The sequence below is a fragment of the Pongo abelii genome, chromosome 11, assembly GCF_028885655.2.
Source record: "Pongo abelii isolate AG06213 chromosome 11, NHGRI_mPonAbe1-v2.0_pri, whole genome shotgun sequence".
Taxonomy (NCBI): Eukaryota; Metazoa; Chordata; class Mammalia; order Primates; family Hominidae; genus Pongo; species Pongo abelii.
The window spans coordinates 4,138,712-4,166,520 of NC_071996.2; positions in this window are offsets into that span (position 1 = coordinate 4,138,712).

A 27,809-nucleotide genomic window follows, 5' to 3' on the forward strand; every position below is an offset into this window, starting at 1 on the left:
CACTTTCCATTTCACATTCCAATCCATTCCATTCTACGTTCCATTCCACATTCCATTTCATTCCATTACACATTCCATTCCATTTCATTTCACATTTTGTTTCACATTGCGTTGCATTCCATTGAACGTTCCTTTTCACAATCCATTCCACATTCCATTCCATTCCACGTTTCTTTCCACATTACTTTCCATTCTATCTTCCATTCCACATTCCATTGCCCATTCCATTTCTTTCAATGTTCCATTCCACATTCCATTCCAGGTTCCATTCCACACTCCAATCCATTGCATTCCACGTTTCATTTCACATTCCATTCCATACCCTTGCACATTCCATTCCATTTCATTCCAGATTTCATTTGACTTCCCTTTCCATTCTGTTCCCCATTCCGTTCTTCTTTCCATTCCAGAATCCATTCCACATTCCATTCCATTCCACTATCCATTCCACATTCCATTGCATTCCGTGATCCATTAGAAATTCCATTCCACTTTCCATTCCATTCCACTTTCCATTCCACATTCCATTGAACGTTCCATTCCTTATTCCATTGCATTGCATTCTACGTTCCATTCCACATTCCATTCCATTCCATTCTACATTCCATTCCATTTTATTCCACATTCCTTTCGATATTCCATTCCATTCCTTTCCACTTTCCATTCCACATTCCATTGGATTCCGTTCAATATTCCATTCCACATTCCATTCCGCGTTTCAATCCACATTCCATTCCATTTTATTCCACATTCCTTTCGATATTCCATTCCATTAAACTCCATATTCCATTCAACATTCCATTACCTTGAATTCCACATTCAATTCCATTCCATTCAACTCCATATTCCATTCAACATTCCATTACCTTGAATTCCACATTCCATTCCATTCCATTCCACATTACATTCCCTTCCATTCCACATTCCTTTCCACATTCCTTTCCAAATTCCATTACACTTTCCATTCCCTTCCCTCCCACATTCCATTCCACTTTCCATTCCATTCCATTCCGCATTCCATTCCTTTCCATTCCACATTCCATTACATTTGATTTCGCATTCAACAATCCATTCTATGTTCGATACGGCGTTCCATTCCACATTCCTTTCAACATTCCATTCAATTCCACGTTCCATTCCATTCCATTCTACATTCCATTCCATTCCATTACACTTTCCATTCCATTCCATTCCATATTCCATTCCATTCCATTCCATTCCATATTCCATTCCATATTCCATTTCATCCATTCCACATTCCATTCAATTCCATTCCACATTCCATTCCATTACATTTCTCATTCCATTCCATTCCATTGCCTTCCATTCCCTTCCTTTCAGCACTCCCTTCCATTACATTCCATATTCCATTCCACATTCCATTCCATTCCATTCCACATTCCATTCCACATTCCATTCCACATTGAATTCAACATTCCATTCCATTCCATTCCACTCCACATTCCATTCCATTCCATTACAATTTCCATTCCATTCCACGTTCCTTTCCACATTCCTTTCCATTCCATTATACGTTCCATTCCACATTCCATTCCATTCCATTCCACTTTCCATTCCACCTTCCATTCCACATTCCTTTCCATTCCATCCCACGTTCCTTTCCATTCCGTTCCACATTCCAATCGGTATTACGTTCCATTCCATTCCACGTTCCATTCCATTCCATTCCACATTCTTTTCCATTACATTCCGCGTTCAAGCACACATTCCATTCCATTCCATTCCACATTCTATTCCATTCCATTCCACGTTCCATTTCACATTACCTTCTATTCCATTCCACGTTCCATTCCACATTCCACTCCATTCCATTCCACATTTAATGCCACATTCTATTCCTTTCCATTCCAATCCGCATTGCATTTCAATGCTTTCCATTCCATTCCACATTCCATTCCACGTTTCATTCCATTCCATTTAACTTTCTGTTCCACATTACATTCCAGTCCATTCCACCTTCCTTTCCTATCCATTCCACATTTCATTCAACTAAATTCCATTGCACATTCCGTTTCATTCCATTCCACCTTCTATTCCATTCCATTTCACTTTCCATTCCACGTTCCATTCCATTCCATTTCAGATTCCAATCCATTCCATTCCACAATCCATTACATTCCAGTCCATTGCATTCCTTTCCATTCCATTCCATTCCAAATTCCATTGCATTTGATTACATTCCACATTCCATTCCATTCCATACCACATAACATTCCACGTTCTGTTGTATTCCATTCCACATTCCGTTGCATTCCATTCCACAAATCATTCCATTCCATTCCATTCCACATATCATTCCATTCCATTCCACTTTCCATTCCATTCCATTCCACGTTTCATTCTGCATTTCATTCCATTCCACATTCCATTCTATTCCATTCCACTTTCCATTCCACATTCCATTCCATTATATTCCACTTTCCATTCCATTCCTTTCCATTCCACTTTCCATTCCAATTTCCATTCCACTTTCCATTCCATTCCATTCCGCGTTCCAATCCATTCCATTGCAAGTTCCACTCCAAATTCCATTCCATTCCACTCCATTCCACTTTCCATTGAATTCCATTCTATTCCATTCCACATTCCATTCCACTCCACATTCCATTGCACATTCCATTCCACATTCCATTCCAAGTTCCATTCCACATTCCATTCCTTTCCTTTCCACATTCTATTCCACATTCAATTCCATTCCATTCCTCATTCCACCACATTCCATTCCACATTCCATTCCAATCCATTCCACATTCCGTTCCATTCCATTAAATTCCACATTCCATTCCCTCCTATTCCACTTTCCATTCCATTCCATTCCACCTTCCATTTTATTGCATTGCACGTTCCATTCCATGTTCCATTCCATGTTCTTTCCACATTCCATTCCACTTTACATTCAACTTCCCATTCGAAGTTCCATTCCACGTTGCATTGCACGTTTCATTCCATTCCATTTCATATTCCAATAAACATTTCAATCCCTTCCACATTGCCTTCCACATTCCATTGCATTCCATTGCACATTCCATTCTATTTCATTTTAATTTCCATTCCATTGCATTTCATTCCATTCCACTTTCCCTTCCATTACATTCCACATTCTATTACATAACACCCCATTCCACATTGCAATTCACATTCCATTCCATGTTCCAATGTAATTTCCATTCCATTCCATTCCCCATTCCATTTCACATTCTATTCCATTCCATTCTACATTCCATTCCACATTCCATTCCATTGCATGCCACATTCCATTCCATTACATTACACATTCCACTCCATTCCATTCTACAATACATTGCACATTGCATTCCATTCCTTTCCACATTCCATTCCATTCCATTCCACATTTCATTCCATTCCATTCCTTTCCACTTTCCATTCCCGTATATTTTACTTTCCAATTCACATTCAATTCCTTTCCATTCGACATTCAATTCCTTTCCATTCCATTCCACGTTTCATTCCTATCCATTCCATTCCAGATTCCATTACATTCCATTCCACATTCCATTTCATTCCGTTACATTTCAGAATCCATTTCTTTCCATTCCACATTCAATTCTATTCCATTCCACATTCCATTCCGCATTCCATTCCATTCCATTCCACATTCCATTCCACATTCCATTCCATTCCATTCCACATACCATTCAATTCCGTAAGACATTAAATTCCATTCCATTCCACCTTCCATTCAATTCCATTCCACGTTCCATTCCATTCCATTCCACTTTCCATTCTGCATTCCATTCCAATCCTTTCAATATTCCATTCCATTCCATTCCAAATTTCTTTCCATTCCATTTCACTTTCATTTCCATTAAATTCCACAATCTATTCCAGATTAGATTCCATTCCACGTCCCATTCCACATTACTTTTCACATTCCATTCCATTCCACGTTCTTTTCCACTTTCCTTTCCACTTTCAATTCCGCATCCCATTCCATTCCATTCCACCTTCCATTCCACATTCCGTTCCATTCCAATCCTCTTTCCATTCCATTTCGTTCCACATTCCATTTCACATTCCATTGCATTTCATTCCACATTCCATTCCACAATCCATTCCACATTCATTGCATTCCACTTTCCATTCCACATTCCATTGCATTCCATGCTCCATTACACATTCCATTTAATTCCACATTCCTTTCCATTACATTGCATTCCACATTCCATTCCACATTAGATTGCAGGTTCCTTTAGACGTTCCATTCCATTCCATTCCACATTCCATTCCATTTCATTCCACTTTGCATTCCGCATTGCATTCCATTCCATTCCACGTTCCATTACATTCCATTCCGTTCCATTCTACATTCCATTCCATTCCATTCCACTTTCCGTTCCACATTCCATTACATTGCACTACACATTCCATTCCACTCCATTCCACATTCCATTAAATTCCATTTCTCATTCCATTCCACGTTCCTATCCAGATTCCATTTCACGTTCCTTTCCACGTTCCAATCGACATTCCATTCTTCGTTCCATTCCACTTTCCATTCCACATTCCATTCCATTCCACGTTCCATTTCATTCCGTTCCACATTCCATTACATTCCCTTCCATTCCATTCCACATTACATTCAACATTCCATTGCAATCCATTCCACATACCATTCTACGTTCCATTCCATGTTCCATACCACGTTCCTTTCAACTTTCCATTCAACATTCCATTCCATTCCATTCCAGATTTCATTCCACATTCCATTCCATTCCATTTCACATTCTATTCCATTCTATTCCACTCGATATTCCATTCCATTCCATTCCACAATTCATTCCTCATTCCATTCCATTCCATTTCACTTTACTTTCCACATTCCATTTCAAATTTCATTCCACATTCCATTCCATTCCATTCCACTTTCCATTCTACCTTCCATTCCACATTCCATCCCATTGCATTCCACATTCCATTCCATCCCTTTAAACATTCTATTGCATTCCATTCCACGTTCCATTCCATTCCCTTCCACATTCTATTCCATTACTTTCCATGTTCAATTCCACATTGCATTTTACATTCCATTCTATTCCATTCCACTTATCATTCCACATTCCATTCCACATTCCATTCCCTTCCATTCCGTTTCACTTTCCATTCCATTCCTTTCCACATTCCATTCCTCGTTACATTCCACGGTCCATTCCACGTTAAACTCCACTTTCAATTCCACGTTCCATTTCACGTTCCTTTTCACTGCATGCCAAGTTCCATTGCATATTCCATTCCATTCCATTGCACATTCCATTCCATTCCATTCCATTCCATATTCCACTCCAATTTCCATTCCATTCCATTCCACATTCCATTTCATGCAACTGCACATTCCATTCCATGCCATTCCACATCCAATTCCATGCCATTCCACATTCATTTCCATTCTATTCCACTTTCTATTCCATTCCATCCTACATTCCATTCCATTCCAGACCACATTCCACTCCATGTCATTCCATTAAACATTGCATTCGATTCCTCATTCCATTCCATTCCATTGCACATTCTATTACATTCCATTCCATATTATATTCCATTCCATTCCACATTAAATTGCATGCCATTCTACGTTCCATTACATATTCCATTCCACGCCATTCCAGTTTCCATTCCACATTCCAAACCATTCCAATCCACATTCCATTCCATTCAAATCCTTTCCAGTCCACTTTCTATTCCATTCAACTCCTTTCCACATTCCTTTCCGTTCCTCATTCCATTCCATTCCACATACCATTCCATTCAATTTCACATGCCATTCCATTGCATTCCATACCAGTCCACATTTCATTCCATTCCACATTCCGTTCCACATCGCTTTACAATTCATTCCACATTCCATTCCTTTTCATTGCAAATTCCATCCCACATTCCATTCCGCATTCCATTCCACATTCCATTCCATTCCATTCCACATTTGATTCCACTCCATTCCACATTGCATTCCATTCCATTCCACATTCCATTCCATTCTATTTCACATTTCATTCCATTCCATTTCACATTCCATTCCATTCCGTTATATTCCATTCCAAATTCCATTCCACATTCAATTCAGTTCCATTCCACATTCCATTCCATTACATTCCTCTTTCCATTCCATTCCCCATTCTATTCCACATTCATTTCCACATTCCATTCCATTCCATTCCATTCCACAATCCATTCCACAATCCATTCCATTCCATTCCATTCCAATTTCCATTCCATTCCATTCCACATTCCATTTCATTCCATTCCACTTTCCATTCAATATATCATTCCAATCCATTCCACATTCCTTTCCATTCTATTCCACATTCCATTCAATTCCATTCCACATTCTATTCCAAATCCCATTACATTCCATTCCACATTCCAATCCACAACTTTCCATTTCACATTCCATTCCATTCCATTCCATTCCAAATTCCATTGCATTCCGTTTCATTCCATTCCACATTGCATTCCACATTCCTTCCCATTCCATTCCACATTCCATTGCACGTTACACTCAATTTCATTTCACATTCCGTTCCATTCCATTCCATTCCATTCCTTTCTACATTCCATTCCATTACGTTGCATTCCCTTCCACATTCCATTCCACATTCCATTCCACATGCCATTCCACTCCATTTCACATTACATTAAATTCCTTTCCATTCCAATCCTCATTTGATTCCCATTGCATTCCAGGATCCATTCCACATTCCATGCCATGTTCCATTCCACGTCCATTCCACGTTCCATTCAATTGCATTCTACGTTCCTTTCCATGTTCCTTTCCATTCCATTCAATGTACCATTCCATTTTCCATGCCACGTTCCATTCCATGTTCCACTTCACTTTCCATTCCATAGCATGCCAAGTTCCATTCCATATTCCATTCCATTCCATTGCACATTCCATTCCATTGCATTCCATTCCATTCCACGTTCCATTCCACTTTCCATTCCATTTCATTCCACTTTCCATTGCATGCCATTCCATATTCCAATCCATGCAATTCCACATTCCATTCCATGCCATTCCGCATTCCATTCCATTCCACATTCCATTCCATTCAGCGTTCCTTTCCATTCAATTCCACATTCCATTCCATTCCAAGTTCCATTCCATTCATTCCATTGCATTCCATTCCATTCCACATTCCATTCCACTACACTCAACATTGCATTCCATTCCATTCGACGTTCCTATCCATTCCATTCCACTTTCATTCCATTCCATTCTACTTTCCATTCCATTCCATCTGACTTTCCATTCCATTCCATCCCATTCCATTTCACATTCCATTCCAATCCATTCCCGTTTCCATCCCATTCTGTTCCACATTCCATTCCATTCCATTCCAAATTCCATTCCATTCCATTCCACATTCCATTCCATTCCACATTCCATTGCATTCCATTCCGTTCCATTACACAGTCCATTCCGTTCCACATTCAGTTCCATTCCATTCCATTCCACATTTCGTTCCATTACCTACCACATTGCATTCCATTCCATTCTACATTCCATTCCATTCCATTCCACATTTCATTCCATTCCATTCCACGATCCATTACATTCAATTCCATTCCACATTCCTTTCCATTCCGTTTCACATTCCATTCTAATCCATTCCACGTTCCATTCCATTCCAATCCACGTTCCACTGAATTCTATTCCACGTTCCATTACTTTCAATTGCGTTCCACATTCCATTCCATTCCTTTTCACATTCCACTCCATTCTTTCCAAGATCCATTCCATTCAATTCCATTCCACATTCCATTTTTTTCCATTCCACATTCCATTCCATTCCATTCCACATTCCATTCCATTCCATTCCACATTCCATTCCATTCCATTCCACATTCCATTGTATTCCATTCCAAAATCCATTCCACTTTCCATTCCATTTCACATTCCATTCCACATTCCACTCCAGATTCCATTCCATTCCACGTTCCATTCCACTTCCCTTTTCACGTTCCATTCAACATTCCATTTCATTCCATTCCACAATTCATTCCACATGCCATTCCATTCCATTCCAGATTCCATTCCATTCCATTCCATTCCACATTCCATTCCATTCCATTCTACGTTCCATTCAATTCCACATTCCATTCCATTACATTCCATATTCCACTCCAATCCATTCTACATTCCATTCCCCATTCCATTCCATTCCATGCCACGTTCCATTATGTTCAATTCCATTCCACAATCCATTTCACATTCCATTCCATATGACGTTTCTTTCAACATTCCATTCCATATTACATTGCATACCATGTTCCATTCCACCTTCCATTCCATCTTCCATTCCACATTTCATTCCATTCCTTTCCAAGTTCCAGTCCACTTTCCATTTCACTTTCCATTCCACATTCGATTTCATTCCATTCCGCTTTCCATTCCACATTCCATTCCGCTTTCCATTCCACATTCCATTCCATGCCATTCCACTTTCAATTCCATGCCATTGCTCTTTTAATTCCATTCCATTCCACATTCAATTCCATTCCATTCCACGTTCTTTCCATGGCTTTCCACTTTCCATTCCACATTTCATTCCATTCAATTCCACATTCCATTACACATTCCATTCCGTGACATTCCAGTTTCCACTACACATTCCATTCCATTCCATTCCAAATTCCAATGCATTCCATTGTATTCCAGTCCACTTTCAATTCCATTCAATTCCATTCCGCATTCCTTTCCATTCCACATTCCATTCCATTCCGCATTCCTTTCCATTCCATTCCACATTCCATTCCATTCCACATTCCTTTCCATTCCATTACACATTCCATTCCATTCCAATCCAAATTACATTCCATTCCATTGCATTCCAGTCCTCTTTCCATTCCATTCAATTCCATTCCGCATTCCTTTCCATTCCACATTCCATTCCATTCCACATTCCTTTCCATTCCATTCCACATGCAATTCCGTTCATTCCCTACCTTTCCTCATTCCATTCCATTCCATTACACATTCCAATCCACTTTATTCCACATACCATTCCATCGCATTCCACGTTCCATTCCATTCAATTCCACTTCCCATTCCGCGTTCCATTCCACTTTCCATTCACGTTCCATTCCACTTTCCTTTCCGCATCCCATTCTACGTTCTATTCCACGTTCAATTCCACGTTCCATTCCAGTACATTTCACATTCCATTCCACTTTCCTTTCCACGTTCCATTACATTCCATTCCACGTTCCTTTCCTCGTTCCATTCCATTCCTTTCCACATTCCATTCCATAATTTTTGACGTTGCATTCCCCGTTTCATTCCAGTTTCCATTCCACATACCTTTCAACGTTTCATTCCATTGCATCCCACGTTACATTCCATTGTATTCCACGTTCCATTCCACATTCCATTTCTCATTCGATTCCACCTTCCATTCCATTCCATTCCATTCCATTCCACATTCCATTGCTTTCCGTTCCAATTTCATTTCCCTTCACTTCCACATTCCATTCCATTCTATTCCACATTGCATTCTAAACCATTGCGCATTTCATTCCATTCCATTCCATTCCATTCCACTTTCGATTCCATTGTATTCCACTTTCCATTCCATTCCATTCCACATTCCGTTACCTTCCATTCCACATTCTATTCCATTCCATTCGACATTCCATTCCTTTCCATTCCACATTCGATTTCACATTCCATTACCTTCCATTCCACATTCGATTCCACATTACATTACCTTCCATTCCACATTCTTTTTCATTCAATTTCACATTCCATTCCACGTTCCATTCCACATTCCATTTAGCGTTCCCTTCCATTCCATTCCATTTCATTCCGTATTAGATTCTATTCCATTCCGCATTCTATCCCACATTCCATTCCATTCCATTCCACATTTCATTCCTCATTACTTTCCATTCCTTTCCACTTTCCACTCCATTCCATTCCACATTCCACTCCATTGCATTCCAGATTAATTTCCACATTCCATTCCAAGTTCCACTCCACATTCCATTCCACAATCCATTCCGTTCCATTTCATTGCACTCCACTTTGGATTCCACATTCCATTCCACATTCCATTCCACATTCCAATCCAATCCATTCCACATTCCATTCCACATTCCTTTCCACATTCCATTACACATTTCATTCCATTCCACATTCCATTGCACATTCGATTCAACATTCAATTCCACATTCTATTCCACTACATTCCACTTTGCATTCCATTGTAGTCCTCATTCCATTCCAGATTCCATTCCACTCCATTTAAAAATTCCATTCCATTCCACTCGACATTCCAATACTCCTTCCATGTCATTTCACATTCCATTCCACACCCAATTCTATTCCATTCCACATTCCACTCCACATTCTGTTCCATTGCATTCCACGTTCCATTCCACGTTCCATTCCACATTCAATTCCACATTCCCTTCCATATTCCATTCCATTTCATTGCATTCCATTCCATATTCCATTCCACATTCCATTCCAATGCATTCCACATTCCATTCCACTTTCTATTCAATTACGTTCAACATACTATTCCATTCCGTTTCACATTAAATTCCATTCCAATCCACATTTCATTCCATTCCATTCTATATTCCATTGCATTCCATTCCACATTCCACATTCCATTCCACGTTTCATTCCACGTTCCATTCCATGTTGCATTCCATTCCATTTCACATTGCATTCCACATTCCGTTCCATTCCTTTCCAAGTTCCATTCCATTCCTCATTCCATTCCACATTCCATTCCATTCCATTCCACATTCCACTCCATTCTATTCCACATTCCATTCCATTCCATTCCCCATTCCATGCCACTCCATTCCCCATTGCATTAAATTCCATTCCACATTCCATTCCACATTGCATTCCCCATTCCATTAGACGTGCCATTCCACTTTCCATTCCACGTTCCAATCCACGTTCCATTCCACATTCCATTCCATTGCATTCCACATTCCATTCCATTCCATTCCATTCCACTTTCCATTCCATTCCACATTGCGTTACATTTCATTCCACATTCCATTCCATATTCCTTTCCATGCCATTCCACATTCCATTCCACTTTCCTTTCCATTCCATTCCACATTCCAGTACATTTCATTCCACATTCCTTTCCATTCCACATTCCATTCCATTCCATTCCTCATTCCATTCCATTCCATTCCTCATTCCGTTCCATTCCATACACCATTCATTTGCATTACACTCCACATTCCATTCGATTCAACATTCCATTGCACATTCCGCTATATTCCACATTGCATTCCACGTTCTATTCCCTTCGATTACATTTAATTCCGTTCCACATGAAATTCCATTCCATTCCTTTCCACATAGTATTCCAAAGCATTCCACAATCCATTCCAATCCATTCCATTCCATTCCGTTCCATTCCATTCCACATTCTGTTCCTTTCCATTCCTTTCCAGATTCCATTCCATTACATTCCATGCCACATTCAATTCCACTCCATTCCACATTCCATTGCATTCCATTCCAAATTCCATTCCATTACACATTCCGTTCCACATTCCATTCCACTCCACATTCCATTCCACATTTCATTCAATTACATTCCATTCTATTCCACATTCCATTCAATTCCTTTCCATTTCACATTCCATTCCATTCCATCTCGCATTCCATTCCATTCCATTCCACATTCCTTTCCTTTCCTTTTCACATTCCTTTCCATTCAATTTCATATTCCATTCCATTCCATTCCAAATTCCAATCCATTCCGTTCCACATTCCATTACATTCCATTCCTAATTCCATTTCATACCTTTCCAGATTCCATTCAACTTTCCATTCCATTACATTCCACATTCCATTACACTTTCCATTCCATTCCATTCCACATTCCTTTCCACATTCAGTTCCATCTGATTATATTCCACATTCCATTCCATTCCCTTCCACATTCCATTCCATTCCATTCCACCGTCCATTCCATTCCAAATTCCATTCCATTCCACATTCCATTCCATTCCATTCCACATTCCATTCCCTTCCATTCCACATTCCATTCCTTTCCATTCCACTTTCCATTCCATTCCATTACACTTTCCATTCTATTACATTCAACATTCCATTCCATTCCACAGTGAATTCCATTCCATTCCACATTCATTTCCATTCCATTGGACATTGAATTCTATTCAACATTGCATTCTACATTCCATTCCATTCCACATTCCATTCCACTTTGCATTCCATTCCAATGCGCGTTCCATTCCATGCCACATTGCCTTCCCTTCCACATTCCATTTCACATTCTATTCCATTGCATTCCATTCGGTTTCTTTCCATTCCACATTCAGTTCCATTACATTCCAATCCAGATTTAATTCCATTCAATTCTATTCCACATTCCACTCCATTCCACATTCCATTCCATTCCACATTCCATTCCATTCCACATTCCATTCCCTTCCATACGATTCCTGTTTCCTTTCCATTCCATTCTACTTTCCATTCCATTCCATTCCACTTTCTATTCCGTTTTCTATTCCATACCATTCCCCATTCCATTCCATGCCATTCGACATTCGATTCCATTCCACCTTCCATTCCATTCCGTTCCACGTTTTATTCCATTTTCCATTCCGTACCATTCCATATACCATTCTATTCCATTTGACATTCCATTCCACATTCCATTCCATTCCATTCCACGTTACATTCCAGCTTCCTTTCCATTCCATTCCACGTTCCATTCCACATTCCTTTCCATTCCATTGCATTGCTCTCTCCATTCCTTTCCATTCCATTCCAGTCCTCTCGCCATTCCATTCCATTCCATTCCAGATTCCATTCCATTCCATTCCTTTCCACATTTCGTTCCATTCCAAATTCCATTCCATTCCATTCTATATTCCATTCCACTTTCCATTGCATTCCATTCCACATTCCATTTCATTGCAATGCATTCCATTCCATTCCACATTCGATTCCATTGTATTGCATTCCACATTCCATTCCATTGCTCTCCACATTCCATTCAATTCCATTTCACATTCCATTCCATTCCATTCCACATTCCTTTCAACGTTCCATTCGATTCCATTCCACTTTTCATTCAACGTTCCATTCCACGTTCTATTCCATGTTGCATTCTGCGATCCATTCCACTTTCCATTCTACCTTCCATTCCATTCCATTCCACGTTCTATTCCATTTTCCATTCCTTACCATTCCCCATTCCTTTCCATTCCATTCGACATTCGATTGCATTCCACCTTCCATTCCATTCCGTTCCACGTTGTATTCCATTTTCCATTCCATACCGTTCCCCATTCCATTCTATTCCATTTGACATTCCATTCCACATTCCATTCCATTCCATTCCACGTTCCATTCGATTCCATTCCACTTTTCTTTCGACGTGCCATTCCACGTTCTATTCCATGTTGCATTCTGCGATCTATTCCACTTTCCATTCTACATTCCATCCAATTCCATTCCACATTCCATTCTATTCCATTCCAAATTCCATTCCATTCCGTATTCCATTCCACATTCCATTCCAATTCATTCGGCATTCTATTCCTTCCCATTCCACATTCAATTCCATTTCATTCGGCATTCCGTTGCATTCCATTCCACATTCCATTCCATTCCTTTCCATTCAACATTCCATTCTTTTCCATTCCACATTCCATTGCATTCCACATTCCATTCCATTTGACTCGGCACTCCATTCCATTCCATTCTACATTCCATTCCTTTTCATTCGGCTTTCCTTTCCATTCCATTCCACATTCCAGTCCACATTCCATTCCATTCCATTCCACATTCAATTCCGTTCCATTCTACATTCCATTCAATTCCATTCCACATTCCATTCCATTACTTTCCATTACATTCTGTATTCCATTCCATTCCATTCCTCATTGCATTCCATTCCATTCCACTTTCCATTCCACATGGCATTACAATTTTTTCCTCATTCCATTCCGTCCCATTCCACATTCCATTCCGCAATCCATTCCTCTCCATTCCACTTTCCATTCCACATTCCATTCCATTGCATTCCACATTCTATTCCTCATTCCATTCCATTCCATTCCACAATCCATTCCACATTAAATTCCACCGTATTTCACATTCCATTCCATTCCATTCCAGATTCCATTCCACTACATTTCATATTGCATCCCACATTCCATTCCATTCCATTCCACATTGCATTATTATCCATTCCACATTCCATTTAACTCCATTCCTAATTCTATTACACATTCCATTCCATTGCATTCCACATTCAATATCACATTGAATTCCCTTTCATTCCGCATTCCATTCTATTCCATTCCACATTTCATTCCATTTCACATTCCATTCCATTCTTTCGGCATTCCATTCCTATCAATTCCACATTCCATTCCATTCCATTCAACATTCCATTCCATTCCATTCCACATTCCATTCCACATTCCATTCCATTCCATTCAACATTCCATTCCATTCCATTCCACTTCCCTTTCCATTCCATTCCATTCCAATTCATTCGGGATTCCATTGCATTCCATTCCACTTTCCTTTCCACATTCCACTCCATTCCATTCCATTTCATATTCCATTCCATTCCGTTCCACAATCTAATCCATTCCATTGCACATTCCATTCCATTCCGGTAAACACTCCATTCCATTCCACATTCCATTCCATTCCATTAGGCATTCCATTCCATTCCATTGCAAATTCCTTTCTATTCCCTTCCAAATTTCATTCCATTCCATTCCTTTCCACAATCCAATTCACCTTCCATTCCATTCCACATTCCATTCCACTTGTCATTCCATTGCATTCTACTTTCCATTCAACTTTCCATTCATTGTTCCAATGCACATTTCATTCCATTCCATTCCACGTTCCATTCCACTTTCCAATCCATTCCATTCCACTTTCCTTTCCATTTCATTCCACATACAATGCCACATTACATTCCATTCCTTTCCACATTCCATTCAACATTCCATTTCATTCCATTCCACATTTCATTCCACGTTCATTTCCATTCAGTTCCACATTCCATTCAACATTCCATTTCATTCCATTCCACATTTTATTCCAGATTCCTTTCCATTCCTTTCCCCATTCCATTCCGTATTCCATTCCATTCCATTGCACATTGCATTAAATTCTATTCCACATTCCATTCTATTCCCTTCCACATTCCATTAGATTCCTTTCCACCTTCCATTCCTCATTAAATTCAATTCCATACCACATTGCATTCCATTCCATTCCACATTCCATTACATTCGATTCCACATTCCATTCCATTCCTTTCTACACTCCATTCCACATTCCATTCCTTACCATTCCACCTTACATTCTCTTCCATTCCACATTCCATTCCATTCCGCATTCCATTTCACATTCCATTCCATTCCATTCCAAGTTCTATTCCACGTTCCTTTCCATGTTCCGTTCCAATCCATTTCACTTTCCGTTCCACATTCCATCCCATTCAATTCCACATTCCATTCCACATTGCATTCCATTCCATTCCACTTTGCATTTCATTCCATTCCCCATTCCACTCCATTCCATTCCCTATTCCTTTCCATTTCATTGCACATTCCATTGAATTCCATTCCACTCTGTTCCACATTCCATTCCACTCCATTACATTCCACTTTCCATTCCATTCCATTCCACATTCCATTCCATTCCATTCCACATTCCATTCCATTCCATTCCACTCCACATTCCATATCATTCCCTTCCATTCCACTTTCCATTCTATACCAGTCCACTTTCCATTCCATTCTATTCCATTCCATTCTATTCCACATTCCATTCCACATTCCATTCCATTCCTTTCCACATTCCACTCCATTCAAATCCACTTTCCATTCCATTCCATTTCACATTCCATTATATTCTGTTCCAGTCCATTCCACATTCCATTCCATTCCTTTCCACTTTCCATTCCCTGTTCCATTCCACGTCCCATTCCACGTTCCTTTCCACTTTCCGTTCCACATTCCATTCCATGTTCCTTTCCACATTCCAATCCACGTTCCGTTCCACGTTCCATTCCACATTTCATTCCATTCCATTCCACAGTCCATTCCAAATTCCATTCCATTCCATTCCACATTCCATTCTACTCCATTCCATATTCCATTCCACATTCAATTCCATTCTATTCTGTTCCACATTCCATTCCATTTCTTTCGTCATTCCATTCCATTCCATTCTAAATTCCATTCCACAATCCATTCCATTGCATTCCATTCCATTCCAAATTCCATTCCTCATTCCATTCCACATTCCATTCCACATTCCATTCCATTCCACATTCCATTCCATTCCATTCCACATTCCATTCCTTTCCATTCCACCATCCATTCCATTCCACACACCATTCCATTTCATTCGGCATTCCATTCCATTCTATTACACATTCCATTCCACTTTCCATTCCGTTGTATTCCATTCCATTCCACAATCCACTCCACATTCCATTTCACATTCCATTCCCTTCAATTCCACATTCCATTCCCTTCCATTCCACATTCCATTCCCTTCCATTCCACATTCCATTCCATTCCATTCCATTCCACACTCCATTACATTTCTTTCGGCATTCCATTCCATTCCATTCCACATTCCATTCCACATTCCATTCCATTCCACTTTCCATTCCACATTCCATTCCATTCCATTAAAGTTCCATTCCACATTCTGTTCCATTGCATTCCACTTTCAATTCCACATTCCGTTCCACATTCCATTCCAATCCATTCCACATTCCATTTCATGTTCCACTCCACAGTCCATTCCACAATCCTTTCCACGTTCCATTCCATTCCATGCCACGTTCCACTCCACTTTCCATTCCTTTCCATTCCACGTTCCATTCCACTTTTCATTGCACATTCCATTCCACAATCTATTTCACGTTCCATTTAATGTTCAGTTCCACATTCCATACCATTCCATTCTATGTTCCATTCCACATCCCATTCCACATTCCGTTCCAGATTCCATTGCGTTCCATTCCATTCCATTCCACGTTCCTTTCCACTTTCCTTTCCACATTCCATTCCACATTCCATTCCATTGCATTCCACATTCCATTCCAATCCACTCCACGTTTCATTTCGCGTTCCATTCCACAGTCTATTCCACAATCCATTCCACGTTCCATTCCATTCTATTCCACGTTCCACTCTGCTTTCCATTCTTTTACATTCCACGTTCCATTCCACATTCCATTACACATTCCATTCCATAATCCATTCCGTTCCATTCCACATTCTTTCCTTTCCATTCCATTCCGTTCCACATTCCATTCCATTCCATTCTGCCTTCCATTGCATTCCCTTCCACATTACTTTCCTTTCCATTCGAAATTCCATGCAATTCCATTCTATTCCACTTTCCATTCCTTTCCTTTGCACATTCCATAACATTCCATTCCATTCCATTCCACTTTCCATTCTTTTCCATTCTACATTCCAATTTATTCCATACCACATTCCAATCCATTCCATTCCACATTCCATTCCCTTCCATTCCACATTCCATTGCACATTCCATTCCACGTTCCATTCCACATTCTGTACCACGTTCCATTCCATTCCATTATAGGTCACATTCCACATTCCATTCCATTAAATTCCACTTTGCATTCTGCTTTTCTTTGCATGTTCCATTCCATGTTCCATTCCACGTTCCATTTCATTCCATTCCACGTTCCATTCCTCTTTGCATTCCATTCCACGTTCCATTTCACATTCCATTCTTCATTCCATTCCACATTGCATTCCGTTAAATTCTATGTGCCACTCCACATTCCATTCCACACTCCATTCCATATTCCGTTCCATTCCATTCCACATTCCATTCCATTGCATTGCATTCCACATTCCATTCCACTCTATTCCATTCCACATTCCCGTCCGCATTCCTTTCCATTCCATTCCACATTCCATTCCACATTCCATTGCATTCCATTACATTTTCCATTCAACCTTCCAATCCATTCCATTTCACATTCAATTCCATTGCATTCCACATTCCTTTCCACATTCCATTCAACCTTCCATTCCATTCCATTCAACGCTCCATTCCATCTTCCATTTCACCTTCCATTCCAAGTTCCATTCCACTCCATTCCACGTTCCATTCCACGTTCCACTCCACATTTCATTCCACATTTCATTAAACATTCCATTCCACATTCCATTCTATTCCATTCCACGTTCCATTCCACGTTCCATTCCACATTCCATTCCACATTCCATTACACGTTCCATTACACGTTCCATTCCATTCCATTCCACATTCCATTCCATTCCATTCCACATTCCATTATTCATTCCATTCCATTCCATTCCACATTCCATTCCATTCCACATTCCATTATTCATTCCATTCCATTCCATTCCACATTCCATTCTTTATTCCATTCCATTCCATTCCACATTCCATTCAATTTGCTTCCACCTTCCATTCCACATTCCATTCTATTCCATTCCACATTTCATTCCACATTGAATTCAACACTTCATTCCACATTACATTCCACTTTCCATTCCACGTTCCATTCCAAGTTCCATTCTACGTTCCATTCAGTTCCATTCCACGTTCCATTGAACATTCTTTCCATTCCCGTCCACTTTCTATTCCACATTCTGTTCCACGTTCCATTCCACTTTCCATTCCTTTGCATTCCAAATTCCATTCCATTGCATTCCACATTCCATTCCACATTGCCTTGCATTGCATTCCACATTCCATTCCACATTACATTCCAATCCATTCCACTTTCCATTTCACGGTCCGTTGCACAGTCCGTTGCACATTCCAGTCCATGTTCCATTCCATTCCATTCCACGTTCCACTCCACTTTCCATTTCTTTCCATTCCACTTACTTTAACACATACCATTGCACATTCCAATTCATGTTCCATTCCACAGTGCATTCCACATTCCCTTCCATGTTCTATTACAAGTTCCATTCCACTTCATTCCACTTTCCATTCAACATTCCATTACATCCAATTCCACGTTCCATTACATTCCATTCCTCTTTGCATTCCACATTCCATTCCACAATCCATTGCGTTCCATTCCATTCCATTCCATGTTCCATTCCACGTTCCATTCCACATTTCATTCCACATTACATGCTACATTCCTTTGCGTTCCATTCCACATTCCATTCCACATTCCTTTCCATATTTCATTCCACATTCCATTCCATTCCATTGCATTCCATCACATTCCACATTCCATTCCACATTCCATTCTACATTCCATTCCACTCCATTCCACATTCCATTCCACCTTCCATTCTATTCCACGTTACATTCCAGACTCCATTGCATACCATTCCACATTCCATTCCACATTCCTTTCCATTCCATTCCATGTTCCGTTGCACGTTCCATTCTACATTCAATTCCACATTCCATTCCACATTCCATTCTATTCCACATTACATTCCACAATCCATTCCATTGCATTCCACATTCCATTCCACATTCCATTCCACTTTCCATTCCACATTCCATTCCACATTCCATTCCCTTGCATTCCACATTCCATTCCAATCCATTCCACGTTCCATTTCACGTTCCATTCTGCAGTCTATTCCACAATCCATTCCACGTTCCATTCCATTCCATTCCACGTTTCACTCTGCTTTCCATTTCTATCCATTTCTGTTCCATTCCACTGCATTGTACTCCACTCCATTCATTTCCATTTCTCTCCACTCCACTCCACTCCATTCCATTCCTCTCAATTCCATTCCATTCCACTCCTTGCTAATCCACTCCAATCCACTCCACTCCACCCCATTCCATTCCATTACCCTCCACTTCATTGCACTTCTTTCCTTTCCATTCCACTCCACTCCACTTGACTCCTTTACACTCCATTCCACTCGAGTCCACTCCAATCCTGTCCAGTCCACTCTGTTCCTCTGCATTCCACTCCACTCCACTCCACTCCACACCATAGCATTCCATTCCACTGCCCTCCACTCCACACTACTTCTCACCATTTAATACTGCTTCATTCCAATCCAATGCATTCCACTAAACTCCACTCCTCTCCATTCTATTCTATTCCACTGCATTACACACCTTTCCATTATAATCTATTGCAATCCACTGAACTCCTTTCAGCTCCATTCCACTCCAATCCGCTCCATAACATTTAATACTACTCCATTCCATTCCACTCTATTCCACTTCACAGCACTCCACTACTTGCCATTCCACTGCACTCCACACCACTCCACTACATTGCATTCCACTCCATACCATTTAACTCCGTTCCACTCCACTCCATTCCATTCCATTTCACTGCACTCCTTTCCACTCCACTCTACTCCATTCCACTCCATTGCATTGCAGTCCGTTCCACTCCACTCCATTCCATTCCATTCCACTTCACTCCACTCCATTCCACTCTATTTCATTCCACTCCACTCCACTCCATTCTTTTCCATTCCATTCCACTTCACTACACTCCATTTCAATCCATTCGACTCCATTCTACTTCACTTCACTCCAATCTATTCCATTCATTTCCATTCCACTCCATTCCATTCCATTCCTCTTTACTCCATTTCAATCCACTTCATTGCATTCCACTTCATTGCACACCACTCCATTGCACTCCACTCAACTCCATTTCATTACATGGCATTCCATTCCACTCCACGCTATTCCAGTCCACACCACTCCACTCAACCCTATTCCATTCCACTCCACTCCGTTCCATTCCACTCCACTCCGTTCCATTCCACTCCACTCCATTCCATTCCATTCCACTGCACTGCACTCCACTCCACTCCACCCCACACCACTCAATTTAATTCCGCTCCATTCTGTTCCACTCACTCCACTCCACTCCAATACTTTCCACTGCACTCTATTCCATTCCACTCCCCTCCACTCAACTCCAAACATGTCCCTTCCATTCCATTCCACTACGGAAAACTCCATTTCTCTCCACTCCACTCCACACCACTCCATTCCACTCCAGTCCACTCCATTCCATTCCACTTCACTCCACTCCATTCCACTCCCCTCCACTCCATTCCACTCCACTCCATTCCACTCTACTCCACTCCATTACATTCCCTTCCACTCCAATCAACTCCATTGCAATCCATTCCACTCCATTCCACTCCCCAAAATTCCATTCCATTCCATTCCATTCCATTCTTTTAAATTCCTTTCCAATCCATTCCACTGCATTCCATTTCATCCACTCCACTCCATTCCAGTACATTCCATTCCACTCCACTCCATTGCATTTAATTCCAGTCCACTCCACTGCATTCCTCTCCATTCCATTCCACTTCACTCTGCTCCATTCTGTTCCCTTCCATTCCATTGTACTCCATTCCCCTCCATTCCATTCTACTCCATTCCACTCCACTCCACTCTGTTCCAGTCCATTCCACCCCTCTCCAGTCCACTGCAATTGATTACACTCCATTCCAGTCCACTTCACTCCATTGCTTTCCATTCCACTCTATTCCATTCCATTCCACTCTACCCCATTCTACTCCATTCCAATCCACTCCACTCCATTCCATTCCTTTCCATTCCACTCCATTCCATTTCAATCCAATCCATTCCAGTCCACTCCACTCCATTCCTCACCACTCCACTCCTCTCCACTCAACTTCTTTCCATTCCACTCCACTCCATTCCATTCGGTTGCACTCCATTCCATTCCATTCCACTCCACTCCTCTCCTCTCCATTACATTTTAATCTACTCCATTCCATTCCCTTCCATCCCACTCCATTCCTGTCCATTCCATTCCACTCTATTCCATTCCATTCTGTTCCACAACACTCCACACCATTCCATTCCAATCCTATCCATCCCACTCCATTCCATTCCAATCCACTCTACTCCACTCTACTCCACTACATTCCATTTCACTCCAATCTATTCCATTCAACTCTACTCCATTGCATTGCATTCCATTCTACTCCACTCCACTCCACTCCACTCCTTTGCATTCTATTCCATTCCATTGCACTCCACTCCACTCCCCTCTATTCCATTCCACTCCATTCCATTCCACTCCATTCCATTCTATTCCACTCCTCTCCACTTCGTTGCTCAGCATTCTATTCATCTCCACAGCGCTCCATTCGATTCCATTCCATTCCACTCTACTCCAGTCCATTTAAATCCATTTCACTCCATTCCACTTCACTCCACTCCATTACATTCCTTTCCACTCCATTCCACTACACTTCATTCCACTCCATTCCAGTCCTTTCCACTCCAGTTCAGTCCACTCCACTCCACTCCATTCCATTCCATTCCACAACATTACACTACTTTCGATAGCAATCCATTCCACTCCTCTCCATTCCATTCCACTCAACCCTCCTCCATTACACTCCATTCAATTTAATTCCACTCTCCTCCATTCCACTCCATTCCACTGCACACCATTCCACTCCACTGCATACCATTTCATTCCACTGAACTCCCATCCATTCCACTCCACTCCATTCCACTACACTCCAATCCATTCCATTGCATTCCACTCCACTCCTCTCCATTCTAATCCCTTCTACTTCATTCCACTCAACTAAATTTCATTTCAGTCCATTCCATTCCATTCTATTCCACTCCTTTCCATTCCAATCCTTTCCAATCCACTCCACTCCATTCCAATCGACTCCACTCCTTTCCATTGCAATCCATTCCACTCCATCCCATTCCACTCCAACCCATTCCAGTACCCTCCACTCCATTCCACTGCATTCCATTCCACTCCACTCCATTCCATCCCACTTAACTCCATTTCATTCCTTTCCATTTCATTGCACTCTACTTCCTCTGATCCACTCCATTCCATTGCACTATGCTCCATTCCACTCCATTCCACTCCACTCCACTGTATTTCACTCCTCCCCATTCCACTTCACTCTTCTCCTTTCCATTCCATTCCATTCCATTCCACTGTTCTCCATTCCATTGCATTGCACTTTAATCCATTTCACTCCACTCCTCTCCGTTACATTCCATTCCACTCCACTCTTCTCCATTCCACTGCATTCCCAACCACTCCTCTCCACTGCACTCCATTCCATTCCATTCCACTGCACTCCTTTCCATTCCATTCCAATCCTTTCCACTCCACTCCATTTCACTCCACTCCACTCCATTCCATTTAATAACACTCCATTCCATTCCACTCCATTACACTTCGCTCAACTGCATTCCACTGCACTCCATCCCATTCTATTCCACTGCACTCCATTCCATTGCATTCCAATCCGTTCCATTCCACTCCATCTATTCCACTCCACTCCATTCCACTCTGCTCCACTCCAGTCCACTCCATTCCTTGCCATTTCACTCCAGTGAAATCCATTTCAATCCACTCCAATCCACTCCACAGCATTTCACGCAATTTCATTCCATTCCATTCCACTCCTTTCCACTACACCCATTCCACTCCATTCCAGTCCATTTCACTCCACTCCACTCCATTCCGTTCCAATCCACTGCAATCCACTACATTCCATTACAATCCATTCCAATCCATTTCATTCCATTCCTCTCAACTCTAGTCCATTCCACTCCACTCCACTGCACCCTACTCCACTCCCCTGCATTCCACTCTACTCCATTCAATTCCATTACGTGCCACTCCACTGCACTCTACTCCCTTCCACAAAATTCCTGTCCACTCCATTCCAAAGCACTCCATTCCGTTCAATTCCACTGCACTCAATTCCATTCCATTCCAATCCATTCCACTCCACTCCATTCTATTCCTCTCCACTCCACTCCACTCCCCTCCACTCCTATCTTCTCCATTCCATTCCCTTCCATCCCATTCCACTCCATTGCTCTGTACTCCACTCCATTCCATTCCATTCCAATCCATACCATTCTATTCCATTCCATTCCATTCCATTCAACTCCATTCCACTCCACTCCACTAGATTCCATTCCTTTGCACTCCAGTTCATTCCAATCCATTACAGTCCATTCCACTACAATCCACCCCATTCCTTTCCATTCCATTCCATTCCAGTCCTTTCCACTCCAATCAACTCTATTCCACTCCACTCCACTCCATTCCATGCCATTCCATTCCATTCTACTCCACAAACTCCATTCCACTCAAATCCATTCCATTCCACTCCTATCATTTCCATTCCACTCCTTTCGTGTTCATTTCCCTCCATTCCACTCCATTCCATTCCATTCCATTCCATTTCACACCACTCCAGTCTATTCCACTCCACTGCACACTCTACTCCATTCCACTCCAATCCCCTCCATTCCAGTTCACTCCCTAAGATTCCATTCCACTATACTCCATTCCACTCCATTTCCTTCCTTTCCACTCCATTCCATTCCATTCCACTCCATTGCAGTCCACTCCACTGCACTCCACACCACTCCATTTAGTTCCACTCCACTTCACTCCACTCCACTCCATTTCATTCCACAATATTCCATTTCCATCCGTTCCACTCCACTTCACTCCATTCCACTCCAGTGCATTCCATTCCATTCCACTCTACTCCGTTCCATTCCACCCCACTCTATTCCACTCCACACCACTCCAATCCATTCCATTCCACTCCACTCCATTCCAGTCCATTACACTCCCTTCCACTACACTCCACTCCATTCCAATCCATTACACTCCCTTCCACTACACTCCACTCTATTCCTTTCCATTACATTCCTTTACACTCCACTCTACTGCTTTGTATTCCACTACATTCCATTGAACTCCATTTCATTAAACTCCACTCCATTCCAATCCACGCCACTCCATTCCACTTCACTCCACTCAAATCTATTCCATTCCATTCCACTCCACACCATTCCATTCCATTCCACTGCATTACTCTTTACTGCATTCCATTCCAATCCATTCCACTCCACTCCATTCCGTTGCAATCCACTTCACTCCACTCCACTCCAATTCATTTCACGCTATTCCATTTCCATCCGTTCCACTTTACTCCACTCCATTCCACTCCACTGCATTCCTTTCCATTCCACTCCACTCCATTCCAATTCACTCAACTCCATTCCACTCCAATCCACTCCATTCCATTCCATTGCACTCCAGTTCATTCCAATCCATTACAGTCCATTCCACTACAATCCACGCCATTCCTTTCCATTCCATTCCATTCCAGTCCTTTCCACTCCAATCAACTCTATTCCACTCCACTCCACTCCATTCCATGCCATTCCATTCCATTCTACTCCACAAACTCCATTCCATACCAATCCGTTCCATTCCAATCACATCCATTCCATTCCACTCCAATCATTTCCATTCCACTCCTTTTGTGTTCATTTCACTCCATTCCACTCCATTCCCTTCCATTCCATTTCACACCGCTCCAGTTGATTCCACTTCAGTGCACTCCACTCTTCTCCATTCCACTCCAATCCCCTCCATTCCCCTCCATTCCATTTCACTCCCTACCATTCCATTCCACTATACTCCATTCCCTTCCATTTCATTCCTTTCCACACCATTCCATTCCATTCCACTCCATTCCAGTCCACTCCACTGCACTCCACTCCACTCCACCCTAATCCATTCGATACCATTCCATTCAATTCAAATTCAATCCATTCCATTCCACACCACTACATTCCACACAACTCCACTCCACTCCACTGCACTCCACTCCACTCCACTCTACTCCACTCCATTCCACTCCATTCCATTCCAATCCTTTCTTTCCTCAGGATCACACTCTGTCACAAAAGCTGGAGTTCAGTGGCACAATCTCAGCTCACATTTCTTTTCACCATCCATTTGTATTCCATTCCATCCCATTCCATTCAATATTATTTCACTCCACTCCACTGCATTCCACTCAATTCCATTCCACTCCTTTCCAGTCCAATCCACTCTATTTCGCTCCACTCCACTCCATTCCATACCATTAAATTCCATTCTAGTTCACTGCACTCCATTCCATGCCATTCCATGCCATTCCACTCCATTCCCTTCCATTCCACTCCAATCCTTTCAGTTCCACTCCATTCCTGTTCATTCTACTCCATTCCATTCCATTTCACACCATTCCAGTCAATTCCACTCCACTGCACTCCACTCTACTCCATTCCACTCCAATCTCCTCCATTCCATTCCATTCCATTTCACTCTATACCATTCCATTCCACTATATTCCTTTACACTCCATTTCATTCCATTCCACTCCATTCCATTCCATTCCACTCCATTCCAGTCCACTCCACCGCACTCCACTCCACTCTAAACAATTCCTTACCATTACATTCCTTTCAACTCCAATCAATTCCATTCCACAGCACTACATTCCACACCACTACATTCCACACCAGTCCACACCACTCCACTCTACGCCACTCCACTCCACGCCACTCCACTCCATTCCATTCTATTCCACACCCTTCCATTCCATTCCTCTCCACTGCACTCCACTGCACTCCACTCCATTTCATTAATACATTCCATTCCATTCCTGTCTAATCCATTCCATTCCACTCCACTCCACTCCATTCGATTGCACTCCATTCCACTCCATTCCACTCCAGTCCACTTCACTCCACTCCACTCCATTCTGCTGCAATCAGCTCCACTCCAATCTATTCCATTCCATTCCAGTCCACTCCATTCCAATCCATTCCATTCCATTCCAGTCAACTCCATTCGATTACATTCCACTACATTCCATGCCATTCCATTCCAATCCTTTCCTTTCCACTCCACTCCATTCTACTGCATTCCATTCTATTCCATTCTATTAAACTCCATTCCATTCCACTCCTCTCCATTCCAGTCCACTCTACTCCATTCCACTCTGCTCCATTCCACTCCACTCCACTCAAATCCATTCCATGCCATTCCATTCAATTCTACTACACTCCATTCCATTCCACTCATCTCCTTTCCATACCATTCCATTCCACTAAACTCTACTCCACTTCACTCCATTCCACCCCATAACATTCCACTCCATTCCCCTCCTCTCCATTCCATTCCATTCGACTCCACTCCACTCCATTCCATTCCACTCCATTCCACTCTAATCCATTCCCTTCCAATCCATTCGACTCCATTCCATTCCATTCCAATCCACACTACTACATTCCATTCCAATCCACGCCACTCCATTCCACTGCATTGCACTCCATTCCACTCCTATCCACTCCACTCCTTTCCACTCCACACCACTCCATTCAAGTCTACTAAACTCCAGTCCACTCCATTCCATTGCATTCCACTGCATGGAATTCCGCTGCACTCTTCTATTTTCATTCCATTCCATTCCATTAAACTCCATTCCATTCCATTCGATTCCATTCCATTTGATTCACTTCCATTCGAAGCCTCCCCACTCCTTTCCACTCCACTCAAATCCATTCCGTTCCACTCCACTCCACTCCATTCCATTCCATTCCATTCCACTCCTTTCCATTCCGTTTCAATCCATTCCAGTCCACTACACTACATTCCACTACACTCCACTGCACTACTCTCCACTCCAAGAAATGCCTTTACATTCCACTCCACTCCATTCCATTCCACTCCAATGCATTCCATTTCATTCCATTCCACCTACTCCTCTCCACTCCACTGAATTCCACTCCATTCCATTCCAATCCATTCCACTCCTCTCCACTCCATTCCATTCCATTCCACTCCACTCCACTCCACTAAACTCCATTCTTTTCATTTTCAATCCGTTGCATTCCATTCCTTTCTTTCCACAGGATCTTACTC